This window comes from Alosa sapidissima, chromosome 4 (assembly GCF_018492685.1).
Source record: "Alosa sapidissima isolate fAloSap1 chromosome 4, fAloSap1.pri, whole genome shotgun sequence".
Lineage (NCBI taxonomy): Eukaryota > Metazoa > Chordata > Actinopteri > Clupeiformes > Clupeidae > Alosa > Alosa sapidissima.
In genome coordinates, this window is record NC_055960.1 from 30,082,253 (window position 1) to 30,102,293 (window position 20,041).

At 43.0% G+C, this 20,041-nt stretch overlaps 1 long non-coding RNA gene across 1 annotated transcript; it reads right to left on the minus strand.

The window, feature by feature from the left end:
* Positions 1-10,459: 10,459 nt before the first annotated feature.
* LOC121706552 lies at positions 10,460-10,858 on the minus strand. Its single transcript, XR_006031075.1, has 2 exons — positions 10,717-10,858; positions 10,460-10,612 (listed from the first exon to the last, which is right to left on the minus strand). It is a non-coding gene; the product is annotated as an uncharacterized LOC121706552 (long non-coding RNA).
* Between the last annotated feature and the right edge of the window lie 9,183 nt (positions 10,859-20,041).

Consider the following 20,041-nt stretch of genomic DNA (forward strand, 5'->3'; position numbering starts at 1 on the left):
TACCAACAGAATATTAGACAGAACTTGGCGCTGACGCCTGAGCTAACTAGCTGCCCCTAGGGGCGTCTAGAGGCCTTTTTTGTCTATGAGCTAACATGAGCACATGATGAAAATGCCTTAAACTTCTTTTGTTTTTTTAAGCAGGAAAATTTTCCTGCAGCCCGTTTAAGTTGTCCTCTGGCTCCATGGAGCTGTGTGTAACAGTATGAATGAATGCGCGTGTGGGTGATTTTTTTTTTTTTTTATCTTTTATTTCTTTATATAGCCTGTTTGTTTCCATTTTATTTTTGTTTCCTGTGGTCCTGCTCAGGACATGGCAGGACAAACGAAAACAGATGTTTTATTTCATTATTTTGTTTCAAGTCCTTCTGTTTTGAAATGTATGGGTGAGGAATTGTTGCAAAGTTTATAATCTTATCAGGATCAAGGACTTCAATACCTTTATTTTATGTTCCATAGTATCAAGTAGTTTTTCTTTTTCCTGTAACTTTTATTTCCCAGCTGAAATGGATTGCTGTTTAGATGTTTTAGGCCTACTTGATGAGATACAATTTATTTTAAGTCTGATCTAATGATTCCGATATTTTTCCTATTTATTTTGTCTTTCATTCTTTTAATTTTTTTTTATGCTTTTCTTGCCTTTAAGTTTCACCCAAATATGAAACAGGATTATCTGAAATGTTGAATGTTGAAGTGATGCTCTTTTTGTTTTTCTTGGATCAAAGGTTTTCAAACATTTGTTATCTGTTATCTCACCACCTTTGCCCCCAGCCTCTCCCCCATGGACACGAAGGAGCTTCACTGGGGAGATATGAATCTATGAGAGGAGTGTTAATGGGAGACCATTGTTGATTTCAACCATTTTTCTTTCTTTTATTTATTTTGTCTTTTGAGGGACACCTTTTGGGGTTTAACATGTTAATACATATTTTTATCTTTGCTTGTATGCCAATGGGAAATGTTTGCTACATGTTTACGCCTTGTTTGATGTGGGCAAATGTTCAATTGAGTGGATTCATACCCACAACTTGAGTTCTTTATGTTTGAAATTACCTTTTATTTGTTTTTAGTTTTGTATTTTCTTTTTTCTTCATTCATATTGGGATCAGAATTTGTTATAGTTAAGAAACTATAAAAAGGGGGAGATAGATGGTATTGACTTGAAATACTTTCTTCTCTAAGTTTACTGGTTTTATTCCTTAAATTGTCATTTTTAAATGCTTAATATTTTGTTTTACTAACCCTCACTTCTAATGCAGAATCTCTTTAAAAGACAGGGATTACCCTACCCACGTGAGTCTGTGGATTTTTCTTTTAAACATCTAAACTTAACCAAAAGTTTATTTATTTTCTTTATATTGGCCTTTTGCCAATAGATGCAAACCTATTCATTAATTTGTTTTATTTGCTGTTGATCCGATGCAAATGTTTAGTCTCTGTTTGGAGGTAAATAGCCCTGAAAACAATAGCATACTTTTGTTGACTTGTGAAACTGCATTCACAAGACACTGCTTGACTCTGTTTACACTCATGCTAATGTCTCTCCAAGTTGTTGTGAAACCACTCTCCAGCCTCTACAGATCTCTTTCATACCAGAAGGGACAAAGGGAGGTGTGACATGCCTGTGTCTTCGACTACCACTAAGCAAACATCTCAGAAGATCCTTTCAAGATGGCGGACGGCTCCACCAACCAGGCCATGCCACTGGACGAGGTTCATGGACCAGACAACTCCGCCCTGGTACAGCCCAGAGCAGCAGCAGTGGCCAGTCATTGGACGAGACGAGACTGGACGACGCTCAGGAACCACAGGTCCAACGGAACCTGTGGCAGAACCAACTGCCATGACTCTGGAAGCAACAAAACTGGACTGACTGGAAGCAACAAAAGGGGGTGCCGAAAGCAGCCTCGCACTCACGCATCATCAAAGACACTCATGGCACATAGTTCACTGCCCGCAATACATGTGGACATATTTGGACAGACACAAGGGTGCACGCCGAACGCGGCCTGCCATGAACACCCTTTGCACTCACATACACTTACACTGAAACAATGCAGACACATTCCAAGTCTCACTGATTTGCCCTACATGAAGAGGACCCTTTTTTAACGGAAGAGAAACGCAAGAAGGGATGTATGCTGAACGCTGCATTTTTTTCTGGTCACGCACACACTTACATTGATTATAGACTGATTATGGACTTTATAAAAAAAAAAAAAAAGTGAAATTGTTCAAGAATGCTCATGTTTATGGAATCTTATGTTAAAATTCAAGTCATTCAGACTTGAAAAGGGGGAATTGATAGCAATTATTTTAGGGTTTCAAAACTACTTTTAGTTAGCCATGTGGCCCGTCTTGGCATTAAACAAAGGCACCCTCCCCTCCCCCAATGAAATGCTAATGTAAGGGCTATCAGATCCACAAGACAAAGGATGTTACCTTGCTATACTGAATCCATATGTCATGAAATGTAAATATATTCATGTTTGGTATCATTGTAATATTCTCAGTACATTCAAGATCTACAAGGAAGTGAGGATTTATTGGGGCTGCACCAGAGCTGCAAGGAGCCTGTCTTTCAAAATATGCACGGCAAATTCAAAACAAACAAATTCAAATCATTCCTTGCTAGGCTCATAGTTAATTCAGAGGCTTAGTGGCTCATTCCTCTGCGGCTGTGTTTACCACAGCACATGAGAAAGTGATGGCGGATCTGGAGGTGTGAGCGAAATAAAATCTGGCAGCCAACTCACAGGTCATTCATCAACAACGTCATTCTCCTCCTCCTGGTCTGCGAGGAAGACATTTATGTTTGCTGCTGTGGAGTGTGGCCTGCTCAAGGAACCATTAGTCAACTAAAAGCTCATGCATCACCTTGCAATAAACACCAGCGCAGGCTCTGTTACACTGCCACTGGCTGGACAAAGCACAGGTGCTTGTGTTGTGCCTCTAGACAGATAGGAGAGTGGAGTGGACAGTGAAAGGTGAGAGGTTGATTCATCACTGGCTAAATAAAGTGCCCACTACTTCTCCATCTGCTGCCAATTGGGGAGGGCTGGACGGGGCTACTGGCACACAGTTAAATGTCAAGGCCCAGGTTGCCACGGAGAATGATAAGCCTAATTGGCCCACGGATGACAGTGGAATGGAATGGGATTGAATGGAATGTTGGGGAATTAATGGAATATCTTAACAAATGGTCATTGTGACTTCAGAGGAAGTTTTGTTGTGAAGGTGCAGGAATATGTAAACCAAATTAACTGAGGCAGCATAAAGCTATTCTTGAGGAAGGCAATGAGAGGCATTCACCCGCCTTGCCCTCTTGAGATCTTAGAGAGAAATCAAATTAAGAGCATAACTGTGTTTTAAACATGTTTAAATTAACATACTGTTGTAGGCTGACAATATAGGTATTATGCTGTCAATACAGTATATCATATAACGTTATGATATGTTATTGCTAAATGGCAGTTTTATTCTTGAGAGGTCTCCCGGGAGAAAGGTCAGAGTTCACTCTCCAGAGGCAGGGCACCTGCGTGCTTGTCTTCCCATGGTCCTCTGGTACAGGGGCTGAAAAACCACACTGGGTCAGCATTTCACTTCCTCTTTGGTCAACTGCCATTATTTATAAAAGTGCTATATAAATAAATTGACATTGACATTGACTTAAATGTCCTTAAACAAATGGAACCCAATCTTTCAGCAGTCTAGCTGTAGATATACCAAGTCCAAGACCCCGAATCTTGAAACTGGGAGACGGGCATGCTGAAATTCTCAGTGTTATGTATTTGCACAGGGGTCGCACAGTCACACAGGGGTCTTGTTAAAAGCCTTCATAAGAAAATCAAATATTTTAATGCAATAATCCAAACAGCTGTGGCAAACAATTGTAGCAGGTGCCTTTTATCAAAATTGGCTTACATTACCGAGAGTACAAATGTGCAGGCATGTGCCTGTGTCTCCATGGAGACAACCTGGTGACATTGGTACTTCAGACCGAGCCCCTGGCCTTACAGGCTGGGCATGCTGAGACCCAGAGAGGGGAAATGAATCATGTTTATGCTTATGATATTACATTTATGTTCATGTTGATGGCATTTTGGCTTTTGTCCAAAGTTACTTACAGTATAGGAACACTACATCAGCTGATAGGCGGTGTTACGTCTGTGAGCCTGTGGTGCACCTGAAGGTCTACAGTATCTCCTTTTAACTGAATTTCTGCAATCTACCTTTTTCAAGTCTTTTATTTTATCTATGTATGTTTACCAATTTACCAATGTGCATGAATCCTATCGTGTAACTAAAGTGGCCTTGGCTATTGTGATCAATGTATATCATACATAAACAAGAATTTTGTGACATGTCTAAAGTGGCTTTGGCTATTGCGATCAGTGTGTATCATACATAAACAAGCCTTTTGTGCCATGTCTAAAGTGGCTTTGGCTATTGTGATCAATGTATATCATACATATCTAAAGTGGCTTTGGCTATTGCGATCAGTGTGTATCATACATAAACAAGCCTTTTGTGACACGTCTAAAGTGGCTTTGGCTATTGTGATCAGTGTGTATCATACATAAACAAGCCTTTTGTCACACGTCCCCAACCAGTAACTCAGATAGAGATGCCCAGATGTGCACATATGTCTGAAAGCCTTTATTTTCCTGAATAATATATAATAAGTTTTACTTTCATGGTTTTAGAGACAAACTTGATTTTCAAGGTTCAAACATGATTTTCGAGGTTGATATCTGATGCCTCGATTGAGTTGTTGTTTGGTCCTAGTGTTGATTAGGCTGTTATGACTGCTGGACTGCAGACCTGTGTCCTGCTGCGTACTGCTGTGTCCTGATAGGTACGTGGAGCAGAGGGCTAAACACCAGGTCAAATGTCCCAGATTAGCAGGCACGCAAACTTACCCTTTAGCCACCACCGAAGCCCATTTATTTTGGGGCAAACAGTCCTTTTAACAACAATTAAAGCCCATTTAATTTGGGGGGGGGGGGGGTCAGTTGCAGGTCACAGCAGCGCCCCCTATGGTGGGATTACAGTGCTAATTTTGTAGCTAATGATCAGAATCCTGTCATCCTTTTACACGCAGATGATGACATGCTGGGAAAGAGCTGCATTGTGGGAAATTGGCCCTGAGGTTTTCAAGTGATTATAATTTGAACTATGCAGGTGATTTCCTGTCCTGAATACCAATGCAGAGAAATACAGATGACATTCAGTTGGAATGACCTCTTGCGGCTGATGGTGATTTTAATACGGCACATATTATTGCATTATTTGGCTGAGGTGCCGTTGTAAAGCAATGCATAAGTCTGATGAGGATAACATTAAGGTTAGAGGATAGTTTTGGTTAAGGTGATGTTCAGGAATTTTACATTCTGAACTTGAATCTCAACAGACCATTAGTTTCTCTAGGAGGCCAGATCATAGTCATCCTATGGGGGGTTTATCTTGCTGCTCCCTCTGGCTTTCTATGTTTGCACCTGGAAGGGCAGAGGGCTCCAAGAAACAGAGCCATACCGCCAAATGAAACATTGTCCATTGCAAATAGTAATTAACTATCTGAACAAAGTGGTCCTGACTGAAATCCTTCTCTGCTCCCCTGACTGCATGCAGGACTGCTCCCCACTGTAATTCCATTATTTAACCACTTTTTCATGTGAAAGTCATAGGGCGTATACTGTATAGCCATGTCAGGCTCATGCGTAGCGATGCTAATGAACAATACCCAGGGTGTGCAGTGGAAGCTGTGGAGCTGGAGGTAACATTCCGCTCTTGAACCAGAATCAGAATCCGCCATGGACATCAATCTCACCAAGATGAGTGGCATCACTGTGTTGTTACCAAGACAAGGCAATCGCTCATTACCTTGTGAGAGTGTTCATACTCAGGACATTTAGATGTTAATGAGTTGTGCTAACACTGCCAGAGCTTCACTGTGAATTGTATGTCCACTTCGTGTTTATGACTGATGGTGAAAGTAAAGAACAGCGGGTGCCAGGCCAGCCAGTGTGCCAATGCCTACTCTCTCTCTCAGCTATCAACAGTGTCCTTCTGTGGCCTTCTGCTTTCTGTGATTCCTCCTAATGCACACATCTCTCTCTCTCTCTCTCAGCTATCAACAGTGTCCTTCTGTGGCCTTCTGCTTTCTGTGATTCCTCCTAATGCACACATCTCTCTCTCTCTCGCTCTCTCTCTCTCTTGCACGCTCTCTCTCTCTCTCTGAGGAGTTAGCTCTGTAGAGTGTGTGACATGCCCTTCTGCATTCCACATGTTATGCAGGCATTTTACTGCCTGCAAGGACTGTCTGGTGTGCCGTTTAAACAGCTGCATCCCATATTCCGCGGTTCCTCCCCATTTTCACATCAAAAACAGCTCAGAATCATAAGGGGCAGAGCTACACAGGTGAGAACACTCTCAGATGGGGGAAAGGAGTCATGTGTGAATATGCAAGTGTGTGTGCACAGCAAATACGTGTGACGATTTAATGTGTGTGTGTGTGTGTGGGAAAAACTGTGGAATGTGCCTTATGAAACTGAAATAGTGAAGAATGATGAGAATAAAGTTGTTATGTCAACATACTGTCTGAACAAAACAGATGATGCATGTAACAACATGGTACACTTTAGACACTATGACTGGACCTCGTGCCAAGCGAAATATAAAAATAATGATCTTGTAGAGTCTACATCACTCATCCAGTGGTGGAAATTTACCACTTCTCTCTCCATATCTCTCTCATACTCTCTCTCCCTCCTTCTCTCTCGCTCTCCTCTCTTTCTCTGTTGTTCTCTCTCAGAGAAGGTTGGGCATGTGATGGGATGTGATGTCAGAGGATGGAGGATGAGAATGCTTCCCATTCCTGCTGAGTGACGCCAGTCATCCGTCGGGTCCATTCCCAAGCCTTTGCCTCCAGACAGCCCGGGGCTACAGACCGGCTCCCAGAGCACCAGCCTGCTGTCACGTCACTGTGTCAAGAGGCCAGCGCAGACTCATCGCTAACAGCAGTCACACAAGAGCGTCAGCAGGAAACCGACCTATCAAAGCCAGCTGGAACACACAGATTCAGTAAATATGACGTTTGCAAAATTAGAAGGAAAAAAGAAAAAAAAAATGCTGCACCTTAAAATTAGTTGATATGTTTCCTAAATGCTAGCTGACCTAATACAGCATTGTTGGGTGCATATTACTATTAATGGTCTCTGACCTAATACAGCAATGTTGGATGCATATTACTATCAATGGTCACTTAGTGGGGAAAGATATTTTCTTCTTTGACCTGCAGTTGTCACTTACCTAAACTCATCAAGCATCTTAGATGTAGTTTTAGGAGGGACTATAGTTTTATTGTCCAGAGTCACATCATGGTGTTCAGGAGGCATTTTTTGTTTTGATCACAAGAACATAAGAACATGTTGTGTCTTTAAATACACGTCCAGCCTCAGTGGCCGTCGACCCCAAACTCACAGAGGGACACCCATTACAGATGGATGAGGATAATTAAAGGCGAGCTCTCTTTTAAAGACGGGTTGACCAAGGCTGGACGGGGATGCAGTGTCATGCAGGGTTGCGTGTCCAAGCCTCTGAGGAGAGTCAACAACCAAAACAAGGCTGTGACCTCTGATTCTCTGGCAGCTGCTCTTTGATGTCTGTCCAGTGTGCTGAGACTGAGGCCACTCCTGGGACTGTGGTTGTGGCTGCTCCTGGGACTGTAGTTGTGGTTGTGGATGGGGATGGGGTTGTGGATGGGGATGGGGTTGTGGATGGGGCTGTGGATGGGGATGGGGTTGTGGATGGGGCTGTGGATGGGGATGGGACTAAGACCACTCTGCACACTGACACCGACATGAGTGTGACACTCCACTTTCGCCATTTGATTACATGATATTCCATTTGATTATATGATACTCCATTTGATTACATGATATTCCATTTGATTATATGAGATTCCATTTGATTACATGAGATTCCATTTGATTATATGAGATTCCATTTGATTACATGATATTCCATTTGATTATATGATATTCCATTTGATTATATGAGATTCCATTTGATTACATGATATTCCATTTGATTATATGAGATTCCATTTGATTACATGATATTCCATTATGTTCAGTACATCCCTGCACACCAGCGTCATACTTTGCCGCCGTCGCCGGGTACATTTCGATTCAGTTCTATGTTGTCCGTGCCGCTTAATAAAATCCGCTGTGTATCCAGTGCTTGCCTGTTAAACATGTCGGCGCTGATGTACTGTACGTGGCAAGTGACAGCACACTCATGTCCATGCCTATTTGCGAAGCGCTTTGGGCCACTCGTTGGGCTGTGGTTGTGGTTGTGGCTGCGGATGGGAGTGTGGATGGGACTGGGGTTGTGGCTGTGGATGGGAGTGTGGATGGGACAGGGGCTTTATCTGGGGCGGAGGCTGGAGCCAGAGGGCCATATGTGGAGCAGCTCTCTAGGCGCCGTAGGGCCCTCTAGGGGTTGTCCTGGCTCTCCAACAGCTCGTCAGCGACCCAGTGTTTCCTGTGGTCTCTCCTGGGGGGTCAGTCTGGTGGAAAAGCTGAGACAGATCAATAAGAGGTGTGTGTGTGTGTGTGTGTGTGTGTGTGTGTGTGTGTGTGTGTGTGTGTGTGTGTTTCTGTGTGTGTGTGTGTGTGTGTGTGTCTGTGAGTGTGTGTACATGTGTGTGTGTGTGTATGTGTTTGTGTGTACAGTATGTGTGTGTGCATGTCACATTGTTTTTGACATTGTTTAGGAGTGCAGTATTGGAGTTCTGGCTAACACACTGTGCCTGTTTTCTGTCTCATGGACTATTTCAGGTTATTTGGAGAGACAAAAGTTTATTCCTAAGAATTTATTCTTAAGAAATGCAACCGGTTCCAGTAAGGGAATCGGTCAGAGATTTCCTTGAGTAAAGTAGTAATCATGGCGTAAACAAAAACACTTGATAAGATAGATGGGATAAGACTGTGTGTGTGTGTGTGTGTGTGTGTGTATGTGTGTGTGTGTGTGTGTATGTGTGTGTGTGTGTGTGTGTTTGTGTGTGTGTGAGAGGGCGATGATGGCTCCACTTGTTAAGGACGGGAAGTAGTTCTTCGTAAACAGAATGTTTATGTAGATAGATACTTTACTGATCCCCAGGGGAAATTCAAGGTCCAAGGTCCGCATGTTTGTTTGTGAGTTTCAGTCACTGTTTTTCCCCACCACCATTTATTGTGTAGCCTATCAAAATGTGACCCCTACAAGATTAAGCTTACCTAGCCACCATTAAACCACAGGTCTAGATTACCCAGAATTCCCCACTAGGGTGTATTCAACTGAATGAATGGAGGAGACTGTGTACAAAAATAAAGCACTTTTATTTTATACCCGTGTGGATAGGCTATAAATATGGCTGCACGCTACCAGTATGGATGGACTATCAATAGGTTTGGATCAAATACGCTACCAGTATGAATGAACTAGGTTTGGATCAAACACGCTACCAGTATGAATGGACTAGGAATGGACCTTGTACATGTGTAATCAGTACAAGCCCGACAAGACAAGAAAATATAATTGTGTGACATTCTTTCTCACACACCCTTTGCCAATAGGATGTTGAGTATGGCGGTCAGCCCAGGGAAGTGGTTATGGTGATGTGGCATGTCTGTGGTCAGTTCCCAGCCAAAATCAGAGCCTACTCTGCAGTCTTACAATTTCTTGTTTATTTTAGGTGTTTATATTCAAGGACAATTAAATCAATTATACTGGTATTTCAATCTTATAGACTTTATTTGTTACTTTCTAAAGAATAAAACAATGTAGATTTAGTTCTTTCTGATTTATATTGGTAACGTTTTACAACCTCAATGAGTTGGAATGAGCACCAGAAGTGAAAAAGCTTAATAAGAAAATGCTTATGAAAAGGGTGATGCCTGCCTGATGATCGTCATTAATAAGTTCAATTCATTCCTCATTTTTACTTCCATAGTGGGAAAGCATCTAAAAACGTCATAGTTCATAGCACACCACGGTGGTGGAAAATTACCAGTTTATATTCCTGCTGCCCTTCTCAGTCCAGCAAAAGCTCCTGGGAAACCTATTAGAGTGGCGACTGCGGGCCAAATCTAAATGTGTGGCACATCTAACAGGCTAAAATTAAACAAAATGAGGAAATTATAATTCTAGTTATTAGATTATTAGAACACTAGATTGGATTCAAACAATTGAATCCTCAGTGTTCCAAGCCTGAATTCTGAGCCAATAGGCTATATGACAAGATAAGATATCTAATAAGATGAGATCATAATGAATCCCACAGTAGGGACTTTTACTGTATAGTGTTACAGCAACAGAGTGGAGCACCAGAACAGCAATAGCAAGAAGCGTCCATTTTAAAAGGCAAAAAGGCATATGATTGTCACGGTTCAGACAGACGACCAGAGGACCACAATTGAGTCACACCAGAAAGTTTATTAAACTTAAGGGAAAAGGGAAGTAGGGAGTGAGTGAAGGCTCCAGGGGTTCCGCCCAGTGTGCGGAGTCTGTGTCCCCCCCAGTGGCAGCGATGCGTCCTATGACGCCGATGGTGGGTGGTCCGGAAGCCCTGGGGGGGACACAGACACAACAGGGCGGATGAAACAAGACAGAAGTACAGTTCAAGGGAAATCCAAATTCATAGTAGCAAGGCAGAAGGCTGGTCAGAGTTACCGGGATCGTAGAGTAGTCAGGAGTCGTTACGGCAGAAAGCAGGTCTGGTTTTCTGGGGCAGAAGAGTAGCCAAGATTCAGGCAGGTCCGGGGTCACGCCAGACGCACGAGCAAACATGTTCCGGGTGTGAGCTTTGCCGACAATCTGACAAAGGAGAGCTGAAAGACAGGGCTTTAAATACTGGGAGAGGTTAGTGGGTAATGCAGCGCAGCTGGCAGAGTAATTAGAGCAGAGCAGAGCTGGGACAGGTGGAGCTAGTTAGGCTGAGTAGAGAGAGTGGTGAGCAGAGTGGAAGATAATGGAAACCAATTAAGGTGGTAAGATGGTAACCCGGTGGAGTGAGAGGGCTCATGACAATGATAATAAAATACATACATAAATAAAATATAGCTCAACAGTTCACGCTAATCAGTTGTAATGTCTGACAGCTACAAGAAGGAAAGCACTTGTGGTATATATCACCGAATGAGCAGAGCGCTTAGAGCATCATGCATGCATGGGATGGGACATGTAGACCCTCAGAGATGACGGTTTGGACAGTAGTACTTTTACTTGGCTTCACACAGACTTTAGAAATCATCTTTTAAGATTCAAGTTCTATAAGGAAATTTGTTGTTGAACAATTACTGAACATTTCCTTGACCAAATCCAACCCCTAACCTTAACCTGAACCCTAAATTGTGAAACGTAAAGGTATGAGATGGGCGCAGACTACTGAAGATTGTAGATGAGCCGCCACATGTTTTAAACAGCCCCGGATTTCTCCCCTAAAATTACGAAGAACTAAGAACATACTGGTAGCCTGTTTGATCCAAACCTAGTTCATTCATACTGGTAGCGTATTTGATCCAAACCTATCATACTGGAGCTGTGGCATCTGTATGAATTTACTCCATGTACCAGAATGCTTTGTAATTTACTTGCTTCTGTGATTTCCAACATTCTATACATGTGCACCAATCAAATGTCTTTGTTTGTTTTGCTTTTATTTAAATTGTTTAAGCAGCCAATGATTATTTGTTATTTGTTTATGCCCGCGAAATCGCGGGGAATGTGAACATTCTATCCCCTCAGTAAGGGGATAGCTCGTCAGTTCCAGTCTGCCCGGAGTGAAGAGAGGTCACTGTTTCTCCTGCTCAGTGCCGTAAAAAGTGGGTATGCGCTAAATGTGGCGCATAGGGGCGCAGGTCCATGCGGGCGCCAAAGCGATGGTAAAAAATAGATAATTTTGGTATTTTCTATATGTAGCTACTGCTGTCCGTTTCTAAATCATTTCAACATTTTCTCAATGTTCTAGATCATTTTAGAGGACTAACAGGCTAGAGTAGGCGCCCTATCTCATAAGATTCCATCATAGAATTTTGACATAAAAGAGAGAGTGGGGGCGCCGTGAACGCTGGGCGAGCAGAGGCCTACGAGTGAGTTGCCGTCTATGGAAAAAGATGGATACAGCAAAAAAAAAAACTGTTGACGACTAAAAATAGAAAAAGAAAGAGGGAAAAGAAGATGACATGTCAAGGGATGCAACAGCAGTTAAATAAGTGGACGGTGAAAGGCAACAGGTAGGATTTAAAGTGATGACGTCTGTACTTGGAGGCTTGCAAATATGAATGTTTAACTAGCGTTTGTTAAGCATAATGCCGATTGAAACATAGCCTATTCCATTCAGATAGCTAGGTGGCTACCATGCTCATACTGCACTTTTAATGGCCAACTGCAAACAGAAATGTCATGCTAGCAGCAACTCATTACATGTTTCCATACCCTAACAAATGAAGGCTCCTTGTAATAACTTAATATTGTGTTGTCAATGTGGTGCAAACAAACAAGGCTAGAGTGCCTATCAGCCTTATCCATTGTGAGCAATAGCTGGCAAAAGGAAGTTATGAGAACCGTTTAGACTCTCTTAAAGTGGCAATGCACCAATACTTATCAAGTATAACATCAAGTTAAACATCAAATTGGCAGCATTTCTTTAAAAACATTTTCAATAGACACTAATGCACAGTAATAGTGTAAATTATTGGCCTTTTGTTTTGCTTTAGTTGTTTGTGTTTTTTTTTTTGGGGGGGGGGGGGGGGGGGGGCGCCAATATTGTTGTTGCATACCTCCTGCTCCACCTGTCAGTGCTGTTTTGTGGAGACTTAGCGGTGCTTTTGTGTACCCCGGCCCACAAACGGTGAACTGTGCGAGTGAGCATACCTGTCAACACTCACGTATTTCAAGGTCATCTCCCAGCACCCTCCCGTTTTGTTATTTCTCCCGGAAAACTCCCGTAATTTTCATGGCCATCAAACTTCTTTTTAAAATCATTGATTCATTCATGTTGCCAGATTGTGTATGAAATACACCCTACACATACACGATCACTTAGTTTCAATGTTGATTAACACATCACATAAATTGTTATTGAGTGTTGTTGATGCACTGAACTTGTGCCCTCGGAACCAAATCTGACAGCAAGCCGCTTTGGAGTTTTGGAAGTAGGCGGCAGGCAGCTGATGGATACATAACTGGCATGCGTAAGGTAATGGTAAGGTAAAAGCAATGACCGAAATGCAGTGTTGAAACACGTGTATGAAACGTATTAAATATGCACACAGATCCGGTATAAACACTGCCCCCCCCCGAAAAAAAATCTCCCGTTTTTGGAACGCTAAATGTTGACAGGTATGCGAGTGAGTCACGTTTATGGTGATCGGTTTGGTGTGGACCGGCTTCGTGTCTCTCATCGGGTCTTGTTCAACTTGCCTCAGAGCTTACTGTTTAGCTAGTGCTACTGGTCGTTAGCTACTAGCTACTCTAGCTCTTGCTGCAGTTCTTCGGAGACGAACTCGTTTATACCTCCGGTGCTGGACCCACCGGAGCTACCCGACCCTCTGAAGGACGACTGTTACCTCCGGTGCTGGGTCCACCGGAGCTACACCTTCCCCAGGACGACTGCTTCACCGCCGGTGCTGAGCCCACCGGAGGACCAATCGCCCTGCTACTGCCGTCACTGGCTACCTCGGCTAGCTCAATGCCGCTGCTTGCCTCCCTTCTACATCGGGATAACGGTCATCGGCTTGTTGGCTGAGTGGAGTGAAACTGTTTGTGAGTACACTTACACTGACACACACACACTCGAGTTTCGCCACGAGCGACCGGCGATTTGGACTGGCATTGTAGCGGTTGCTTCAGCTCATAGAGCTGACTTTGTGCACAAACGGAAAGCGCTTGGGGGTTATTGTTTTCTTTGGTAGATTTGTATTGTCCTAATGTGTTTATCTAGACTTTATTCATACTGGTACCATTCTCTCCTCTGTTAACCTTGCTAACGTTAATAATGTTAGCGCTTGGGGGTTATTGTTTTCTTTGGTAGATTTGTATTGTCCTAATGTGTTTATCTAGACTTTATTCATACTGGTACCATTCTCTCCTCTGTTAACCTTGCTAACGTTAATAATGTTAACGTTTGCCTGTCAGGGTGAAAATTGTTTTCACCCTCTTAGCTTCTTTTTGAAGCTTGTTGAATATAATCACTTTTACTATTAATAAATAAATGTTTGATTATTATATTTCATTATATCCAGGGTGTATTGGCAATTCCTTTTACTGCATTCACCACTAGTCTGATTATTATTTTCACATTGATTATTTAAATTCTGTAGGAATACACTATACACAAGCTATACGGTAAGTGTAGTATTTTTACAGTGGAGGCACCGCGCTATTGAATTTTTAATTGTTAGCCTACTGGTATTCAGGAATCTCAGCCAGCTCACCATTCCACCGCTGAGACCTTCAGGATCCTGTTTGCGCCATTGTTTTATGTATTGTAACTAGTGCCTATGCACACACCCGTTAAGAAGGGGTTACATATATACTGGGTGTTGACTGTGTATATACTGGGTATTAACTGGGTATATACTGGGTATTGATTGGGTATAGGGTATTGACTGCATATTGACTGGCCTCCTGGTTTGCGTGGTGGAGGAGAGAAGCATCATCTCTCTGCATGCAGGATCAAGGCAGCCGATAGAATCTTTGATATTTAATGACTTCAAAAACTTTCCTGATGACTTCTTCCCTTGACGCATATGGACCATCGCTGGAAGCATCCAGCTGCCATCTGACGGAGATGTGTAGCCAGCTGTACTGCAAGCCCCACAGCTTGAGTGTGAAATTGAGTTTTCTAGGATGTTCTGATCTGAGTAATCACTCTTCGGCTCACAGCCATTACTCACTATTAAGGATATACTCTGGATCGATGTGGTTTTGAATTGGCAAATAAAACAACATACTTTCAGCAACTGCATTCATTTGCAGGAGGTCAGTTTAAGATTATAACTGATTCATCATCTCCTGACCCTTTCATCGTGCACGGGAGTGTCCAGTCCAGTCACTCTTTTTGCAATTGCAAAACCTCTGAATTTACAAACAAACAAAAACAAACATGTATTTAGTGACTGCATTCAAAGCACATGGCAGTTTTTCATGGCTGTCACCTCTTCGTTTTTATTTCTGACATAACACAGATGTAAATACTCTACTGACGCAACCTACCTCATCGGTTTCCTCACACACAACACCCAATGAGGCAAACATAGTTCGGACAGGCCGTGTGCTTCTGCAGCAGGTGGGTCCACAGAGCCACGTCCAGCACTGACATTAGCACGGGCTAGTGACCCCCTCCCCTCTCAACACACTCACACACACACACACACACACACACACACACTCACTCACTCTCACACACATGCATGCACTCACTCACACACAAACACACACACACACATGTCCAGCACTGAAAACAGCACGGGCCAGTGTCCCCCTCCCCTCTCATCAACAGGCTCCCAAACACGTCGCCTTGGACAGATGGGGCCACCATTGTTCCCCTGATCACCGAGGACGCATGAATGTGAGCATTCAGCCCGCGCTGATGGGCTGGCTTTTAAGACGGTCGGTCGCACAAAGCATTTGTTCGTTTGGTTTGTGGCCCCCAAGTCCTGGGCCATTTGGGTTCAGAGCGGGCGCCAACACTCTAATGAGGCACACATGAAATGCCCGGCAACAGAAATTTGCTCTCTTCCCCCGTCTCTTTCTAACAGTCTCGTTTTTTTCAAGCCTGATTTATCTTCCTTTTTTATCCTCCATTACTGGCACTCTTTCAGTCTGTACTCTCTATCCCACTCCTTTTATGTTCTCTCAGTCTCTCTCTCTTTCTTTCCCTTTATTTTCCCTCTCATTCTTCCCTTTCTCTCTTTCTCATTCTCTCTTTCTCTCCCTTTATTCCTCTCTCTCATTCTCTCTTTAGTTCTTTCAGCTCATGTCATGAGTCTGCCCAGCAACACAATGCTTTTGGATGCCTTGTTTTGTTACTCGATGCCTTGAATGGTAATTAGACCCAGTAGTCACTCTCCAAACCAAATAAGCGGATTATAAACTCACTTTCCCCTTTCTTGAATTTCCCCTAGGGATCAATAAAGTATATCTATCTATCTACAAAAAACATTTTGATGGTGTGTGTGTGTGTGTGTGTGTGTGTACAACCAGTACAGCGTTCATAGGTCACCTTTCACCTTATAGGTCAAATCCATTCCAGGAGAAAGTACACAGACAGAAAATGCAAGTAAGGGACCGTTTGGTATTTATGGAATGGACTATCGGAGGAAAATAGGGGAGGGTCATGTCTTTTTATTCTTTGTTGAGGGGAGGGTCACCCAACTTTTTTTATTCTAGGAGGGGGGGGGGGGGGGGGTCACCCAACTTTTGTATTCATGAAAACAGCAACATTTCAAAGTGGCCTGTTTGGTGCATATTTTTCCATGTAGCTTTCAGTCTCAGTCTTCACACTTCGGGCACCCCTCTCTGCACACCACTATTACCCCTCATTTCCTTCTTTCTTGCAGAGTAGCAAGATAAAGGCCTCGCGCTGCGGCTTTCGTAGAGACTCAACGGAGACTGAGGGACATCTAGGCACTAGCAAAGGTTCTAGAGGGAATGTGATTTCTAGCGCCATATTACGTTCTCTTTCGTTCCATAGCTGTCAACATTGAACATTGAAAATAAGGGAGATGCCCCGGGTTTCTCACCCAAAATACGGAAAAAGTCAACATTCGTCCCCATTAACGTCGGAAGGGTTGCAGTTGTAGCAACAAAGTAACCTACTTTATTCACGCATACTGTAACAGCCTATATTACAGTAATTTGGTAAACTTTACACAGCCCTAAAAAGGCTACATTTACCTTTGGCTTACTTTTAGTATACCGTCTAACGTTAAACAGTGTGCATGCTTAACATTAGTAAATACTTTACTACATACATAGTACATACTTGTGCTTCATTCATCCACATCCAGCTCCTAACGTTTTGACAAGTATATCTACCAATTGACCTTGTTCCTGCCCAATCTCTAGCTTTGCTGTCCTTTCTGTTTTTGTTGTTTGCAAAAATATATAGTATTTATTGGTAACCAGCAACAAGTGCAATTTGTTAATCGCTGTCATTCTCTCTCCTGCGCAAACAAAAATGTGTTACGTTCCAAGTAGCCTAGTGCGTAATTCTGCTTCATAAAGTTGAACAAATACATTTGGTTATTTCACAGAAAAATATAAATAGCCAGTTTATGGTCTACAGTGCAGAGTTGGTAAGTTATGGTAGGCCAACTTGGAGTGAACATACAAACAGGGGAAATTCTTTCTCTAGTAGCTGAGTAGCCTGATGGTAGGCAGGTGCGCACGTAGACATACGGCCGAATACTATGCAAGCGCCAATGGATCGTGCTCTCACGACAATCACGCCGTTAAACTTAAAGCATCACCAAAGAACTTTTCCTCTGTCGCACACACTATTTGTTTATCCAGCACTAGCTTTGGAAATAACAATGTCCACAGACAAGGTAGAATATGTTGCATGATCTTATGAAAGTGCGATGTATTGCGACATCAGATGCAAGTCACATTTGTAGTTTCCTATGTGTCATTCCATCGAACTACAGATCCGCTACCCGATCTGGCAAACTTACATAGTGCGGTTATAGCCGATAGAGGGCCGCGAAGCGAATGCAGAAGTGCCGTTCACCCTGTTACGAGTTGATGAACCACTGAAACGATTTTGGCAACATTATTTTAAGGTAGAGAAAACTCTTTGGTGTTGCTTTAAATAGGTTAACATCACTCTAAGTTCGCCTTCAAGCAAGGAAAACGATGATTTGAAGACATCTGTTTCGTTGGAATGGCAAGGGGGTAGCAACAGGGCAACACAGAGACAGGCCTCTGCAGCACTCAAAATCCCTCCGGTGGCCCCTTCAATAAATAACGAACAGTCCCTAAGCATTGAGTACCTCCTTCTCCCACCTTCCCCCAACATTCAAAATCAATTGTATGCACCATATTGCTATGTAGCATAGTAATGTTATACACCATTTGAAAGCTTGGACTCTTGGGAATCCATACATGACAACTTTTTCATGTACAATCTGTATAATGCTTTACATTGTCAGATTAATCTTACTATGCCCTCCTCCCCCTCCTCCGCCTTTGGTGCTTCCCTACCTTCTAGCTGCAGTGTGTATCCTTAGCTATACGTAGATGCAGAATATTGGGTATTGAAATATTCCCAGGAATCCATAGAAATTGAATATTCATGTTGTTTTATTCAATATTAGTTGTGCAGATGTATAGTCCATCTTATACACACACCCATTGAACCAACAAATAAAAAGGCAAAAATAGAGACTTTTGTGTAATTATTCCATATTTTGTAAGACCAGGATTATGCTTCTACACCAAGAGGTTACCACACAATAAGCCTTTTATTGTCAGTATGCATTTTGGGTAACCAAAAGTCCTATGTGGAGTTTCCATAGGGCATTTTATAAAACGCATGAGCATACCTTTGCAAATTAATGGTCTAAAGTACTAATTTTTAATACTTTATTGGTCTAAATGTGCACACAGCTTCAAAAGATCTGGTGCTTGGGCTCAGTTGTGTTTCTAAGTCATATCAAGTGACTTAGAGGGCTGAAATGTGGTCAGTCAGTTCAGAGATGCTTGTTATCCGGCAGAAAGAAAAAACAACATTCTAGCCTCTGTAACTCTGTGCCAGTACTTCACACAGCTATTCTGATTGTCTACAGGGTCCCAGCTCGGTTTTGGCAGCGGTTCACGGTTTGCCCGAGGTATGCCAACTTCATCGTTTCCCCATTCAGCCACCACCACCAGTTGGTCCCCTATCGAGATGTACGGGGGTAGGTTCCGCACCTGTCTTCTTCCGACGCCAGGAATTCAGATCTGCTCGTTGTTCGATTGATCTTAGATCAAAGGCATCTGTATTCAGAATGGTTCTAATATGTTCAATGTCTAAGCTATTCTCTCATGGATTAAACTTGTCATTGTATTCTCTCATGGATTAAACTTGTCATTTAATCCTATCCAGCCTACTGAGTTTAAGATATATACTTTTATAAAAATATATTGGGGCTTTTTATGCCTTTAATAATGGGACAGGATAGTGAAGAGAGTGACAGGAAATGAGTGGGAGAGAGAGATGGGGCAAGACACACACCCTGGCCTCCTCACCCTCCACACATTCACACTCCACACACTCCACACACTCTACACTCCACAAACTCCTCACCCTCCACACATTCACACACTCTACACTCCTCACACTCTACACTCCACAAACTCCTCACCCTCCACACACTCCACAAACTCCACACTCCACACACTCCTCACACTGGTAGTGTAGTTTTGAAAGGCTCTGCCTCTCCCTCTGGGATGGGGATGGCGCTCTCACACTGGTAGTGTAGTTTTGAAAGGCTCTGCCTCTCCCTCTGGGATGGGGATGGCGCTCTCACACTGGTAGTGTAGTTTTGAAAGACTCTTGAGACTCCTTAGCTGCTCAGCACCAGAGATGAATGTGCGTTTGTCAACAACGCCATTAAACTATCCCTACTGCTGCTTATCTTCCTCTTCTTGGAGATAGGACCCCCAACACACACACACACACACACACACACACACACACACACACACACACACACACACACATACCCTCCCCAGACACTCAAATTGCTGCTTTAATCACAGCATCTTCCCCTGTAAGCCTCCCTAGCCATCACTACCCTTGACCGTGACCCGTCTTACCTGCCTCCCTGTGTATATCCCAGCAGGCCTTGCAGCGTGTGATACCATCTGCCAGCTCAGGGCCAGCGCTTGGCAGAGTTGTAATTTTTCTTTGGCTTCAGTTAGAGAGGAGAGTCAGGGCTGAGGCATACAACACTCTTTTCACCTTCAACACACACTCCCTCTTTCTCTCCCTTGTGCACACACACACTCT